Source organism: Seriola lalandi, unplaced genomic scaffold, assembly GCF_002814215.2.
Source record: "Seriola lalandi dorsalis isolate HSWRI2012SDOR001 ecotype SW California unplaced genomic scaffold, Sedor1 jcf7180002054901, whole genome shotgun sequence".
Taxonomy (NCBI): Eukaryota; Metazoa; Chordata; class Actinopteri; order Carangiformes; family Carangidae; genus Seriola; species Seriola lalandi.
Genome location: NW_019525453.1, coordinates 4,968,214 through 4,985,369, shown reverse-complemented (window position 1 = coordinate 4,985,369; position 17,156 = coordinate 4,968,214). Strand labels below are relative to the sequence as shown.

The 17,156-nt window shown below is 42.2% G+C and overlaps 1 protein-coding gene across 2 annotated transcripts in view; it reads left to right on the top strand.

Moving 5' to 3' along the window:
* flrt2 (fibronectin leucine rich transmembrane protein 2) overlaps positions 1-17,156 on the top strand; it is a 43,638-nt gene that overhangs the window by 18,288 nt on the left and 8,194 nt on the right. Inside the window, exon 1 of one of the 2 annotated variants that reach the window (XM_023430162.2) lies at positions 15,423-16,046. The exons of the other annotated variant lie outside the window; for it this stretch is intronic. The gene's annotated coding sequence lies outside the window, so the exon portion shown is untranslated. Of the gene's footprint in view, positions 1-15,422; positions 16,047-17,156 lie in introns of those variants that run through there. 2 annotated transcript variants of the gene reach the window in all.

Below are 17,156 nucleotides of genomic sequence, written 5' to 3'. Positions count from 1 at the left end.
GGGGGGCGGGGGGGGGGACTCTTAACACCTTGCCTCCACACAGACCTGTGCTCTTTGTTTAGTTACGTGACAGGGAGCGTGAGTAATGCGGCACTTGGTCTTGGCACTACATGAGAGTGGGAGCTTTATTTTACGCACGCCGTATACGCGTGTTTGTGTTCGTGTGTGTTTGTACTGTGTGTGTGCCACAGCCCGAGCTGGAAAAACCAAGGCCTTTTTTGCTGGCATGAGTGAAGGGGTGTAATTTCAGTGGAAGAGGAAGTATGAGAGGCGGAAAGCAAAGGACAAAAACAGAAAGAGAAGAGACAAGTACCTAATGCTGTTTGTAATTGAATTCTGCCAAAAAGCCTTTTCATTTATGTAGGCCACATTGAGAGATTAGCAGGAGAAGGGATGACTGGGCACTGCACTGTGTTTGCTCTGCTTCACCCCGGAGTCGGCGGGAGCAGCAGCCAAGGAGGTGACGGCGCTCCTGTCTCGTCCCGCTTTTACTCCTGTTACTCCCATCAGCCATCATCCCGGCCATCACACACCTTGTACACAGGTATAAAAATAGCCTGATATTTGTTCTTAATGTGGCACATCGCCAATCATGTCGCAATCTCTCATTGTAATCTGTAGGAGTCTTTCACTGCCTCCTCCCAGGCTAATGTAAGCACCACCCAAAAAAAAAAAAAAAATCCACCCTGCGACCTTAAAGCTGCACTACACGTTTGGGCCTCTTTCAGCTCTTTGTTTTGGTTTTACAAACAGCAAAACTCCACTGTGCTTTGGTCTCACCACCGCTGTCCTCAAGCCTTGTTTCCGGCAGCAGCTGTTTTCAGTGAGAAATCTGCGATAATCCCCCATGTGCACAACCTTTCCAGCACCAAATGGCATGCAGATGCAGTTAACGACTGGATGGTGAACGTAATGGAGCATTTAGCAGCTAAAGAGCCAGATATATCACTCAGGAGCTGATGGAAAGCCAAACTGAGCTAAAGGGAGAATGCTGAATATTGAATATTGAATGAATGAATATTGGACTGTACATTAGACCAGGTGGCCAGAAGCAGGACTCTAAACGAATGCTAATGTCTGCTGGATGTCCAAATAAGCAACAGTTTGCTAACACTTGAAGTTGTAGTTCACCATATCAACTTTATAGAGTGATTATAGGTTAGTCCCATGATCACATTTCCCTGCAGTGACCAGTGTTAATGCAGGTTTAAGTCTTGTGTTTTAACATGCATGGGATTGAGTAGATAAAAGAGAATAGTGAAAATAAATGCTTAATTCTTGCCAATTATTTAGTGGTAATGATTAAGAATTACAATTATTAATGCATTCACCTCATGGCACATGCTTTTTTTTTATTTTTATTTTTTACCTACATCACAGTACATGAGCCATTTCTTATTATAAAAAGTATTATTATCACTGATGTTGGCTGTGGTATTACTATGTCTAATCAAAACTAAAGTCTGTGGTGTCTTTCACCCCTGGTATTTTTTACTTTTGAATTAAATACACGGGGAACTGTAAACACACCTACCGTGACACCACTGGCGCGCACCCATACCTACATACACAGATCACCCGCATCTCTCTCTCCCCTCCAACCCCCCCTTCTCTTTCCTTTCCCGTCTTTTTTGCATAATTCCTCCTGGTTGAAAGATTCAGTTTCCTCTTACAAGGCATAATAACAAGTGGGCAGTGTGTGTGTGTGTGTGTGTGTGTGTGTGTGTGTGTGTATGAGTCTTTCTATGCATCTGTGTGTGTTTATTGGTCTCTGAGACTGGTTTATGTGCATGTCTATTGGTTAGTGAGTGTGTTTGCATTCGGGGGTGTGTGTGTGCTTGTCTGTCAGTCGATTGTGTGTAGATGTGTGTCTGTCTGTGATTTTATTGGAATGTTTGATGTTTGCGTTTCTGTCTCTTTCTCTAGTCTGTGTGTCTGTTGATGTTTCAGTGTGTGTGTGTGTGTGTGTGTGTGTGTGTGTGTGTGTGTGTGTGTACAGCAGGAATAAAGCACCCCATTGATAAGAACAAGTTCTTCTTGTTAACGTATCAGTAGAGCTGGTCCTGAGCCAGAGCTGAATTCCCAGGGGCGTATTTCTATACAACCCCTGCTATGACACGGCAGTTACTATTCTGCAGCACCAGACACACACACGCACACACACACACGCACACACACAGGGCTAGATAGCCCAGGAACGAAACATGTGTTAACACTCTCTTTCCAAGAGATACATTGAAGAGGACATTGAGCAATGTTTCGTCTTACATCTCTCTAGTGGCCGCCTGCTCTGCAGTCGTCTAAAATGCTTCCATGTGCAGTCTCCGCATTCCAGCTACGTTTCTGAGGCATTTTGAGACTCACCCTGAAGATACCCGATACCCAGGGGAAAGCAGATAGTCATGAGAAATACCTGCTAGCTCTAACCAGTTTTAAATAACAAGAGGGGGAATTTTTGCCATTCCCTTGGTCTTCATTCTTTTTGCACATGTGCCAGCTATTGTTTTCCTCCTCTTATACACCAGGGAGATGGAGCCGAGGTTGTTTTATGACAGTCATAATCACCACCCCTGGCGGCTGCGTAGGGACATCATCTCCAATCGGCTGTTGTGGGGCACACCTCGTTGTCACATAAAAGTGTCTAGATGAAGGTCGGCGGGAGAACAAAGAGGTTCAGTGTGCGGAGTAAGCACCTACAAACGCCACTGCTCCAGCATGTGTTGCACGCTCTGCGTCCCGTCCGTGTGTTTAACCGCTGCAGACCACTGCGAGCGCCGGGCGTGAGCTTCAGAGCCGGTCGGCCCGCTCCCCTTCTTTGACAGCAAAGGGACTATGACAGTAAATCTGTGCAGAACCGCACAATTAATCACAACAGTGGGTCGAACAAGTGGCTTGGCGTGACAAATGCATGTGGGCAGTGCATGCTGGGAGCCAAAACATAGCATTTAGTGTGGAAATTAATCATATACATCAAGGCTGTATTTAATAAAATACAGGTCAGCATTTAAATGTGAGGCCACGGCACACCAGAAAGCACTCGTAAAGAGCCGTGTTGTTACCATCTGTTTTCGTACATAGATCAGGAAATGCGAGGGCGTTCGGGGGTGAACACAACCACGGAGACAGACGAGGGTTTAGTTTACTGCATCCGAATTTTAACGTCATCATCCTCAAACCATTTGAAGTGCAATCACATAGAACATTTGCATGAACTGATTTACTAACTTGCTCTCTCTCAACACAGGATGTAATGTGGAAATTCAAGACGCGGGATTTAAAGAGCACGAACGCGCTTTTTAGAAGACAAGCTGGGGACTTTTATTTTCCAGATGGCTTTGATACAAATCATAGCGGTGTCACCACCAAAGCATGCTTTCCCGTTATTACGACTGTTTAAAAGGTTTACCTTTAAAGTAAATGCGAAGTGACAAATCCAAAAGGGCTGAGACAAAGAAGGGGGTAGATATTACAAATGGAATTGTCCCCATGGGCAAACCACATAATATTCATATCAAACCTGATACATCTACCCCTTGGATTTCTAACCATGCAATCAGGGGCTCTGCCAAGTTAGTGAGTACACCCTGATCAGTCAACGATAAGAGGGGACCAACAGGGCACTGCGGCTTTGTGAAATGCTGCGTTCTGGTTAACTATCAGACGTCTTGAGGCAGGACTGGATATTAGCTCATAGCCTGTAAACGCCTCCTGTGTTGCCCAAAATCTCATTTGACGGGAACAAAGTATTCTCACGAGTGGTACAAAGTCCACTCTCCTCTCTCCGTAATGGTCTCCTCATGCGTTCGGAAGAGCACATTTTGAGTCGTGATGTCTTGCTGAGAAATTACCTTTTCTGTGGCGTCCTTCCAGGAAGTTAGTGGCAGAAAATTCTAACTGTTAGCTTAGCTTCTTTATGGTGGAGTTCTTGTAGGTAAAACTACTTGAGGGATGGCAGCGTCAAGCTGTAGCTGCACCACTTTAGTGGAGACTGAAAAACTGTTGGATGGATTGCCATTAAATTTTGTGCAGGTATTCGTGATCCCCAAAAGATAGACCCCCCCCCCCAAAAAAAAGAAGAAGAAAGAAAAGTCTGATAAGTTTTTAGAAACTTAATAAAAATATATATTTTCTTATTTAAATCAATCAATCAGTAATAGTTTGCAGAAACAATCAAAAAAATGTAATGGTTATTATGACTTTTACTTTTTCCCTTTATTTCCCTTTTAGAATTGCATGTCAATAGTTTTATTTCTTTACACATTCCCCTTGTGCATAAAGAAAGATGGGCCATTTAAAATCTCACTTTAATTCAAAAAACTCTATAAAGGTTGCTGAAGGTGTAACTGTATTTCTAAATCTGAAATGTTTACATGATGCTCATAGTTACAAAAATGTGGTCAGCTGAAAGAGAAATAAGACAGTTGTTTGGTTTCTCGGCACCTAGAAGAACTAGACCTTGTTCCATGGCTGTATTCTGTGTGGGAGCATTAAAGAGCTACAACAAATCATATCAAGATTCATTACGACAAACAAATCTTCCTCATGTGTGTTGCTTTCACTGCTTCCAACTATGTATGATGTTTTCATGGCAACCACGCTGTGTCGACATGACAACCTGATGGAGCTGCCTGGCCTGACATTGTAGTTAATGTCACTTTGATCAACATTCATCACTCTCATATATTTCTACCTTGTGGGTGTTGGTGCCAAAAACGTCGTTAGCGACTGTTCGCTCTGTCTCCTTCTTTTAGTGCTGTTATTCTGGGCAGTGGGTCTTATAAATAACTAATAAAGACCAAAGCTATGACGCATTCATCTTAATGCTAGGTGGCATCAGGGACAGGTGCGCTGGCTTATTCCTACCTTTTGTACGACAGCGCAATTAATCTGCTTTGTACCAAGTTAAGAGCAAAGAGTGGACTGTGGAAAGAGACAAATGAAAAACCAAAAGGGAAAGTCATGAATTTTACAGTGAACTCAAAGCCACACCTGACCACGGCTACCGTTACACTCTCTCTTTCCTGTTTCTCTTTTGTGTTGAGCTGTACTTCCTTAAAAAAAACCAAACAAGGAAAGAGGCATGATTGAAGTCATCTCTTCCCAAAATAGAAAACAAATGAGGATAGGTGAAGCTAGCGTGCGCTGGAGAGGGGAAAGTGGGGAGATATTAGCCATATGCGATTCATTTACAACAGCATGCTTCAATTAATCTGGGCAGGGTGGCAGGCGCCAGGGTTGGGCCCCATGCCACCTGAGCGAGAGAGGAAGAGTGAGCTGCTGCTGGGTGAGGGATGAGCAATGAAAACAGATCCCTCTGAACTGATACGACTTATATTGCTGCTCGCAACCAAACTCATCCCCCTGACTTCCCTCTCCTCATCCTCTCTTCCTCTCCAAGCCTCTTTGTTCTCCCTTTTCATGGAACATAAAGATGAGGCCAATAAAGGCTGAACAAGGCGTTCTGATTCATCAGGCGTCCCTGAAGCACCCGGAGAGGAGCTGTAATTCTCATGTAGGCGTCCACCTAGAGGCACCCTCAGGATGTTTTGTGAGACTATTCTCAAACTGGGGCGGCATGCTGCGGCAGTAAGTGAAAGCAAAGGGGGGGGGGCACACTGGTGAGGGGCAAAAACCACAGTGCCCAGATGGAACCGCAGATTGTTTTAAAGGGGCTACTGCCTCAGCAAAACCATATGGGGCAAAAATGCTATTTATCGAAATCTCATTTATGTTTTTCACGACATGGTGAGCAGCACTGGAGGATCTTGTAAACAAAAGATAAAGTACTAACGCTGTCAACGCATGATGGGGGGGGGGGATAAAATAAAAAAATCCAGCTGCCTCATCTGCATCTGCATATCTCCGGGGTGTGTTGTGGTGAGAAGTTTTATTTCAACTTGTGAGGAATATTCCAAAATAAGAGCAAATGAACACATGCCAGGCTTTAATGTCGTAATGCATTAAGTTACAGTCGAGCTTGCCAAGGCCAACACAGTGATTGTTGTAGAATAAATAACATTGAAAAAAAAAAAAAATGTTGATGATGATGAATTAACCAGAGGAAAAGAAACGCGCATTAAGACACAGGATAAGAATATGAAATTACGTCACTTAATAGTTAAAAGACAAGCAATGGCATCAGTATGGCAAACGATTAAACACTGTAGCTTAGCGGTGTCTGACGGCATAATTATATTTTCATCCGTCTGTTTCGTGAGCTGTTTCACCTGGCTTCTGATGTAATCTGGATTTATCCAAATTCCTGCCTCATGCATCAGGGGGATTTTTCACATTGAAAAGACAAAGCGAGGGCTGAAACAGATAATAAGAAGCCTTTCAAACATCCACTACAATGTATGCTTTCAGACAAACTGCGAGCTAAAACGCCTCTTTGCTTCCCAGGCAATTAAAATTTTCCACGAGGAATAGAGATTGGCATAGCATTTAATCTGAAAGTGAAGACACAGGAGTATAGAAGAAGAGTGAAAATGAACAACCTCCATGCCTCATCTTCAGAGTGTGTGTGTGTGTGTGTGTTTTAGATAATCTAAGTCACTAAATTAAAAAACGACGATAATAATAATTATCTCCTCTTTATTGTATTCAGTGTTTAGTAAATAAGCAAGATTTACAATTATATCGGTCCATATGAAATTACATTATATGCACTATATTGTAATTATCTCTGATTAAAATATAGTAATTAATAAGTGTCTCAGGTCATGTGTGTGTAAATTGCTGTGAGACATTCTCCACTCAGCACTAATTTGAAATTGTGCAATAATAAATCAGCTGCAGGGAGGAGCTGTCAGAGAGGAAAAGGTTCAGGGGACCGTGGTGTTTTGGTATTTCAGGGCTTAGTTAATTAGTTGGAGGGGAAAGCCGAAGATAAACACAGATTGTCATTCAAGCACAGGAAGAGGCTTTAAACAGCTGTCCACAGCTGTGAGGTCCTGATCAAATCAAGCTGGTGGCTTGTCGGACAGAACGCTGCAAAGTTGGGACAAACTTTTTTTGAGTTTTTTTTTATAGTCTTATTATTATACCACCCATTTCTCAGCCTTTGTTTACTTTACATCATCTGTTCTCTCTTATTTGTCCTGTCCACCTAATTGTTGTTTTTTTAAATGTAAAACAAAGGCTCTATAAAAAAATGAACCTGAAGCTTTAATGCATGTGGAATATTCTTAGAAATAAAACAAACAAATAAGAGAAACACTTGATAGCCTCTACGTTCACTGTTTTAAACTTTTACTGATCTGTCAAGCCTCTTTTGACTAAATAGTAATTGAAGGAACTTCTTTAGGGGCTTGGATACCTTTCCTGCCGCCCCACCACAATCAAATAGATTTGGTTCAGTATGGCTATAAATAAATTTTAAAGTGCCATTAAACTGGCCAGAATAATTGTAATATTTATTTTACACAATATACAATTTACAACATCTAATATTGAATTAAAATAAATCACATTTTATCGTCATGGTAAAACATGTATATACTTGTGTTTTTAAAGTTCTAATAAGTCATTCAGTGGTTTTAACAAAATAGTTTAGTTGTAGTTTCCAAGCTCTTTCTACCTTTGTGATTTAGTTTTACATTTCCATAAAACTGAGAGACTTACAAGAAACACATTTTTGAAAAAGAATGATTGGAATCAAAGCTAAGGCTTAGATATTACAACTTTTATCCTGTAGCATGGGCCAAACAAAAAAACAGTGGATCCTACAATTCCCACAATGCAATTCAATACAATAATTCATTAGAACACCCCTGTCTTTCAAATGCTATGCCTCAACAATGTAACCCAGGCTTTCTATTAAACACAACAGACCTAAGCTGAGAAAACCCTGATGACATCATCAGGGTTACATGAGAAAAACTCCTTCAGTGGCCACAGACGACATTATACAGCTGTTTTACTCTTCACAACGTATGAACTGATACTCTGTAAAATCAGTGGAGTGTGACTTTAATACTACTCAACTCCAGAAGACATGTATCAAAGGTTTATGGTGTCATTTAATTGGTCAAAATGATCATAATACAGATACATTAATATACAATTACAACTGAAACAAGTGTATGTGAATGAGGTGGATTTTCTCATCTTACAGTTTTATTTTGAAAATGTTTCAGGCCCCAAGAGGTAAAACTAGAAAGTGAAAATAACAAAAAGGTAACGATTAAAAAAAGGTTTAGAAAAATACTTTTGTGTAATTATTTTCTGATGGCCCGCTCATGGCCTCTTACATTCATCTCACGACCCCACATGGGGAAACTGACCCCCAGGTTGGGGACCTCTGATCTAAAGCCTATTCAGAAGTGAGTGTAATCAGCAGAATAATGTGTAGTTTCTACAATACTTAATGGCAAGACTGTCGTGACCTCTGTGTTTAATTAAGTCAGTGTTGCACCTTCATCTATGTATGCGCAGTCGTATCTGAGCTGGTGCGATAGTTTTATTTTTTAGATTCAAACTGATTATCGTCTGACCTCTTCAGGATTGATTCATCTTAGTCAAAACATACCTTTGCCCGCATGTGTGTGTGAATGACTGATAGCAGTAGTCACCATGATGAGCTCTGAATCAGGGTCTGGATATATGTTTGTTCAGTTCCTGCTTTAGTGACTCATAGATCTACAGTATTTGTACAGTTTAGCCTGGGAGGCAGGAGCGGCCCTGAGCCCCCTTCCACCCACCCAGAAGACTTCCTCTTAGCTCAAGTCAGGAGGGGAAATTTAGCCCAGATGTGACTTCAAACAAAAGAAAAGATGCAGGGATTGGAGGTGGGATTAAGCCCATCTTTCGCCTGACCCCAAGACCTGCTCCTTCCTGGCATCTGTCTATTTTTCTCCTTCTCTCCTCCGTCTCTGATGATCTCCTCTAAGTTTCTGTCTCGCGGGTCCTCTTACTTCTTCTCCTAAAGAGCACGGCTGTTTTTTACCAAGTCAGAGCGGCGTCATTTTTCACTTCGGCTGTGTGTTGGTTATCCAGCGCCGTGCATGACAATGATAAGGAAATCCTGTGTAGCAGCACATTCTCACCAAATAAGGTGAAAAAAACCAGGGGATTCGTAAGGTTCTCACAACACGCACGTTTAAACCTTTTAAGTACTTCACAGTTTTCAGCCTCGTTTTGTAGCTTTTTCTCATAAGCATCTGACCAGCTGTAGACAACATGATGACGCAGCACTTTTTCCAGGCGAAGCCTCGGTGAAGATTAAGATGAAAATATGAAGCTATAAATATCAGAAGTAATTAAACAGAATTAAAATTCAACAGCTTCTTTTCTAGTTTTGCATAATTACACAGGTAGACGCATATTTGCATATTTGTGTTTGATATACAAATGTTGAGGACATTTTTCTCTGATTTGAACAATCAGGCGTGGTACGACAACTCTTTTACTTTTCCCTCCTCCTCCTCCCTCACAGATATAGGTCTACATCGCACATATCTAGTCCCAATAAAATGTAAAATGTCACTCCTGGAAATATAGAAAATGATATTGATCGAAAGCGTAAACAACAGCACTCGACCGAACCCCAGTTTGTGCCTCTAATGCCTCACTTTGACAGTTTTCAAACTTAATATTTTTCTTTGAAGAGGTTGTTTAAGAAGAGTTCCCATTGTTCTGAAGGCATTTCCAGAATGCTCAGTCTTCATACCATGTCAAAAATGGTCCACTGGTTACAAGATAAAATCAATGTTTTTACCTGCTTCCCAAGTTGTGTCTGTGTTTTTCCTAATCCCATACAAATGAAACTGCCTGTAAATTCTTTATTGTTTGGCTCACATCGTGAATGTTAAGCAAGGAGCTACTATTTACCATCCAGCTGCCATATCTTTACTTAGATCAGGAACATGACCGAAGCTTCGTCTGAATTCGTGAACTTCCGTACTTAACGTTTGCTGTTTTGAGTGCACGAGTGCATTTACACTGACAAGTATGGCAACATGTAGTGCACTAGAAGTACGTAAGTTGATTTGAGACGACACTACCCTGTCAGAGTACTCTGTGTGTACTCTGTGTACACACAGAGTACACACAGAGTACTCTGTGCTGACTGGAATATCCAATCTGAGAGTCTACAGCCATGTTAGCAGTGAGGCTATGTGTTGCTTAGAGCTGAATGCTAATGGATTGGAGTTTAGCATTTGCAATTAATCTGGTTGTAAATCAAAGTTTTGTTTAAATCTAATAGTTCTCAAGAAATTAAAAAACAAAAATGTTAGGCTGCTGGTTGCTCGAGGAAACAGCAGGCAATGTCGTCATGGTTGATCTTCTGGGGGCCTTGAACATCTGTAAAAAATTTCCAGCTAAATCTATCCAGTAGCTGATGAGCTAATTGTGTTTGGACCAAACCTGTGAACTGAACATCCGACAGACTTACGAGGCAACTCAAGAAAAACGTCATGAATCTTTATTGTGCAACAGACTGAGTCATTTTTCATCCTCACGGTTAGAGGAGTCTTTGAGGATTTTGGAACAACAAAGAAGCGCTAAGTGTTGTTAAACGACTTTCTGGGTTTTTCGCCAGATTTTTATTTTCATAAAGTCACATAGCTCTGAGACCGAAATGTAAAGATGATGAATGAAAAGCACAAACTGGCTTTAACACTTAACACTTGATAATATACTCGCTCTCAACATCCCAGAATGACGGTGCGAAATAAAGTAAGACCTTGCAGTAAGGGTAGATTGCGCCTTTAAAGCTGTATTATTTTTCATAGCAGAGAGCAGCACATGTCAGCACAAAATGGCCACCACATATATTAACAATTGCTAAGCAGTTGTCCGAGGTATTAAATCTCGGGGGGGCGAGGGTGACGGAGCAGCCAAATGTCAAAAACAGCAGTGATCCACACTGCCTCTCTCCTTCTCCTTCTTCCTCTTCTTTTTTTTTTTTTGTGATTTCAAACCTCTCTATCTCTTTTCTTCTATCTCTATCTCCCTCTGCCCTCCTCCTCCTGCTTCTCTCTCTCTCTCTCACCCCATCCCTCCCTCAGCAGAACTACAGGGGCTTGCTTGTTGTCAAGTCAGTGTTTTTACAGCCTGGCATTAGCACAGGGCAGCATTCAGTCAGGACCCTGCATTCACTTTGCCTCCCCTATAATTCACATGCTCATGTGAGAGCGCGTTGCCCGTGCTGCTACTCACGGAACGACTGTGATTGAGTGTCGCTGGCCTTTTGACAGCTCGACAGACCATTTTACTCTTCTTATAAAAGCAACTTCAAGCCTTACAAATAAATCTTTTATACATTTTAAATGCCACATATAACACCCCACATGACATTAGGGAGGCTCAGATGGATGGATGCGGTGCTGGATTGAGTTGTTTTACGGGACAGTCAGGGGGGGTGGGGGGGTGGGTGGTGTTCGGCTTTGAGAAGGAGGAGAAGGTGGGGAGGTGAAATGTTGTTTATCACGACTCTGCCATCCGATTACACTGATATTTCATTATGTAGGAGATAGCAAATGATGAAATAACAGTCTTACAATGGCGTGTTGTTGTATAGACTGTATATTGTATATTTCATTGTCTGTCTGTCATGTTGTGCTTGCGTAGAGACAGCAGTGTGAAAAAAAAAAAAAAAAAAGCAGAGGAAAAAAATGAATTTTGGTCTAGAGGGGCTCAGGAGCTGGTGCAATCCTCTGACTCCCTCGCCTCCTCTCAGCTCACTCCTTGAGTAAAATATACAGTATGTGCTGTTGGCTGACTCGTTTCCTCAGCTGTGGAAATGCGTTCTCTTCTGGGAGCTATGCTGTGACATTAGATGCATGTAGATTGATAATCGACGGGGGTAAACATAATTACATCGCCTTAGAAATTAATGAACGCATTGATCGCCCACTCTAAACATAATCAGCATATTTTTCTTTAAGCCACTGAAATCTCAAGCGACGGGCCTGATTATATCACGGCTTCGGCGATTTGCAATATTACTGCGGTTTCCCACAGTTAGTTCTTTCACAGATCTTGCCAATACTTGTGGGGAGGTTTTTAAACACTGATGTTGTTGGCACCTTTGAAGTGCCTTTCAGTGTCCAGATGTAAATTCATGCAGGGAGAAATGTGATAAGCTAATGATGTCTCCAGGGACTGGAGTGAATATAACCAAGGGATAAACATATCTGCATATCTGAGTGGACTTTTTTTTTTTCTCCCCCCCCCTCCCCTCTACCCTCCTTTAGCTCTGTTTGGGGTCTGAACAGGAGCGAATGGACAGAGGAGGCTTTGATGTGCTCTGGGGTCATGTGTATCTGCAGTTATCAAGGTACACAAGCGTGCAGAGTAAATATGCCACACCAAAAACTGTGGGAAGGTCTCTGGGTAAGGCGGAGAAGGGGAATTTCCACTTCAGGAGAGCGTGTAGACAGAAATATTTCTCTGCCTTTATGCAATATAGACCGTTAATATGTACAGTATGTCCTCACCAAACCTCCAGAGGAAGGCACATAACAGATATTTTACTTCTTCACTTACAAAGGCTTAAAATCAATTCAATTAAGCTTCATTTTTAAAGTCACTTTTGATTCAATGCAATCAATAGTTTCCAGCTATTTTACGTGTGACTCCTGCTCAGTTATTTTGCTTGACAACAATGAGTAAATCAAATTAACATGCAGTATGAAGGCTTTATCTGCCTATAGCCCCCCCCCATGCGCCCATTTCATTGTCTGTCATTTTATCCCCAAAAAGAAGGAGACACTCCACAATGCTGCGCCAACCAGGAACAGAGTACACTACTGCAAAACATGTCCATCAAGGAGAAAATAAAAATAGGCTGTTTCCTCTAAATTCACTCAATCAATAATTCATACCGTGCACAGAAGCTTGATTTATGACAGAATTAAATGTTGTGGACTGGGCCTCGGAACGGCCGTCCATCTCGGGGACGTGGCAGCTGAAATTAAACATGAAAGGCAAACACTGAGCACAACCAAACCATCTCGCGGCGAGTTGACGTATTAGAAGGCTCAGATGGCACACGCAGCGCACGGCACGATTTGGGTAAAACCACGCTGGTGATTTAAAAGGAGCTACGTAATTTGTTCGGAGAGTTTTGGTTGAGTTATGTGTGTTCGAGCGGGTCACCGGGAGTCAAAGAGCGACATTAAAACTATTTGGCAACCGAAGGTAGAGATCAAAGGCAGATGTGCACCTGCTGACCTGTCGGGATCTCCTGTGACTCCTGCCTGCCTTTATGACCCTTTGGCTTTGGCTATAAACTAACATGGTAAACACAGAACATGACGGTTTTAGTATTTCTTTGGTCAAGCTGAAATTTGAAATCTCCTCTCCTTTGTCAGTAATTTATATCACCTTTCCTGTGTGAGGAAGCATAAACGATAGCAATACGTATATAAAATAAATATATGTACAAATACATAATGTAAAAAACATGTACAAGACATTCTGTAGTTTTCAAGATTTTAACAGGATAAAACTGTTTTTGAACATATTTTGGGGAAACAGCGCTGAAGCGTCCCCGTGGGCATTTGCCATGGCAACATTTGACATGGCAACATTTGTCAGACATTTGATAGTCAGAAACGTCAACTATTGTGGTGCACTGACTGGAGCAGGTCATAGCCCTGTATAGCTACAAACTCTGATATAATTCATTTTCACCTCTTTTTAACAAGCACACTTAATGTCGACTGTCAGGTGACTGTCCCATTACGTTTCAACATTTGTTTGTGTTTCACTAGGGAAGGGGAAACTAACAAGCTAATGGAAGCTAGTCAGTCTGGCTTCGTTGCTTTAGCCGCAGCACGTAAGTCGATACAAATTCAATTCCTTGGAGAACTGGCGCTATCGCTACTATAAATAAATACAGTCAAAACAAAAATGTATACTTTTTTGTTGATTTTTGACCAATTACACAAGTCACAACATCAAACACCAAAAATGCACTGATTTCTAAGTAAAAGTTCATTTTGAATTGAGTAAGAGCGTGTAACTTCATGTCAGATGTGGAGCAGTATCTGTTGCAAGTTCGCAAACATTAGCAAACATTAGCAAACATTAGCTACCATATTCAGCTACTCTCAGTCCAGACACAGTAAATTCTAAGAGCAATACCGCAAGTGTTTTAGTGAGTGAGGCTTTGACTTATTACTTCCGCCATGTTGGATTGTGTTTTTGATTGTTTGTCAGTTTATGCAAAAAGAATACTGAACCAATTGGCACCAAACTTGGCGGAGGGATGGTACAGGGGCCCGGGGAAGATCACATTGCATTTTGGTGTCAGACTGGCTGAGGGATGGATCCAGGACTTTTTCATTACTTTCCTTAACATTGTTAGGTTTTGGGGGCATTTTTCAACATTTTGCTCAGTTTCTCTGAAAATAATGTTTGGATCTTGATGCAAAAGAAAATGTATGATATTGAGAACTATGACTTTGTACAGGATGATGCACATGGATCAGGTGGAAGAAAGGAAGAAAATGTTGGAGGAGGTACGGCTCTAGTGAGTGTCATTCTAATTGTTTATGAATTAAGTTTTTATTTCTAAGAGTACAACTGGGATGTTTTTTTTCTTACAAACTTTTAGAAGGTTTGTGCCTGTGAGAGACAGAGGTGACAGTGGTAATCTCCTATATGTGTGTGTGTGTGTGTGTGTGTGTGTGTGTCTGACTGAGCGTGCGTATTTTTAGTTGTGTTAAAGAAAATGTGTGCGCGCTCAGGGAGATGTGAGAAGAGTATAGATACAACTAGATGCAGGCAAATGTGTGTGCGCGCGCGCTCGGAGGTGAGCGTGTGCGCGGCTTGAAGTGTGTGGGCAGAGCAGCAGTGCCCTGCTGAATCAGTATTAGCGCGTAGAAGCGGTGTAGTCAGATGAAATTACTTTGGCTGTCAGCGTGTGTCTAAATGCTTCAAATCACTAGAAGAACGTACGGGAAGTGAAGATGAGATTGTGCTTTTCACTGGGGGCTAATTAACCAGCAGTAATTAAAAAAGGAGAAAACCCTTCTGAAAAGAAATGGGGCTATAGTGGTCATTAAAAAAAAAAATCTTACAGCAGGCTGAAGAATATTCCTACACGGCCACAGCTGATAAAACCCTTCATAGACACGTTGTGACCCCGAGGATAGACTCCAGCTAGTCCCACAGTAACTAACTCTGGGGATATTAAAGGAATGTGCCCTGTGGTGATTTTTCATCGAGAATGCTGCTGCTGGATTTTGTGATTAAAATGCAAATGGAAGCTCAGACGTCGTCGCGGGGTAAAAAACAGGCCCGGCAAATAGCATGTATACACGGGCAAAGTGTGTTGAGAGACAAACTATTTTCTGCAGTGTGAGGGCAGCAGGGAGGATCTGTGGCTTACAGCCATCACGGAGCTGCTGGAGGAGATGCATTCTTTATTCTGAGGAGGGGAGGAGGGACAGGAGGGGAGAGAGAGAGAGAGAAGGAGAGAGAGAGAGAGGTGAGCAGAGCACACACGTAGCACTATCAACTGAATCCATCTAAGAAAACAACTCGCAGGGAGTCCGGGTCTGAGCTGCGCAGACACTAAAGGCAAGTTTGAGCTCCCCACTAAAGAGCGCGCAGGACGGACGCAGCTGGCCGTCATGGCCCGTGGCGGAACAGGCAGCGGACACTTCGGGTGCGAGTGCGTCCTCAGCGTTCGGGCAGAGTGTGGAAGGGGAGAAGTGGACGCTGCGATCACCCTGCCGCCGCTTTCTTCGCTCCTCATGCGCTGCAGACGGTGTTGAGTTCAAGCGGTGGGGCTGCGTTGTGAAGCGCCCGGGAGCTGGAAAACACAAAAAAAGAAAATTAAAAAAAGTGCGGACAGCGGTGCGGACGGACGCTCAGCACACAACCGGAGGGGGGGGGGAACCCATGCAGGCAAATATGCTGTTCTGTAGACTCACCGGGTTCACGCTGCTGATCGGAACCGAATCGCATCAGCGTTACCGAGCGGACCTTTACGCACGGTCATACAGCAGGACCGCCTGAACGGAGGCGTGAAGAAAGGGGAAAAGTTGAACGCGGTAACGGGTTTTGTAATGGATAAAGGCTCGACAAAGGTACAGTGGATGTTTCTTAATAACCCTGGACAGACTTGGAGAGAAATAAGGAAAAATTCAAGGTTTAGCTCAGGCCTAAGTTGTATATCAATCGACTACTTTTCTCATTAAATGAGGATGATTTTATATATATATATATATATATACACACATATATATATTAAATATATATATAAAATATGCACCTTTTCTTAACACAAGTCAGATCTACTAATATGTTTTCATCTATTACAGCCCCGAGCAGTCTGCAGGCAAAAACAGTCATAAACTGACACTGATTCTCCAATTCCCACTGACTTTTAAAGATGAATTAAAATTGTTGGCCAGTTTATTTGTAGGTTAATCAGATAGGCGTTTCATCCTGTTTAAGAATACAGCACCACAAAGCGCAACGCTCCACATTTTGGAGCAAGCCTGACTTTTTTTTTTTCTTTCTCTCTCTCAGAGGGGCTTTCACTCTCAATGCACTGCACGGTTTTCAATTCCCCCCTTTGAAATAATTCATTCAAATGAACACCGCTCACTGGGCAGGCTTTGAAGTATACCTGATCCGCCTCTTATCGCCTCTTAAATACCCTATCCATTTTAAACTTTTAATTGCGTTTCTGTCGCTAAATCCAGTTCTAATCGGATTGTCCTGGCCACATATCACAGCCTTCATCTGCTGGTGAGAAACTGTGCTCCCTCGGCTGGAAATTAAATCAAAAGAAAAGAGGAAAAAAAAAAGTCTTTCCATCAGTTTTCCCTCCTTGATCTATCCATGTCCACAGTTTATCAGTGCTGACAAGTGCAGACCGACTTGATATCGTGCTTCTTTTTGAGGTTCGCTTATTATTTGGATTCTCAGTGATTTTTTTTATTTATTTATGCAGCAATAATAATCTTGATGCTACTGCCTTCTGCTGTTGATTCTGCTGCTGTGGCAGCACATTTTATTGCCTCATGTGGTTGCTTATCCCCCCCCCCTTAGCTTATTTGATTAAATTTAGCTCTTTCAATTTAGAAAAGTAGATCACAGATGTGTGTCAAAGGATTGTTTCTCCATCTCTGCCACAAAGAGCCCATGCATGCAGGATCCATCTCCTCAACAAACAGGGTAGGCAGGTAGAT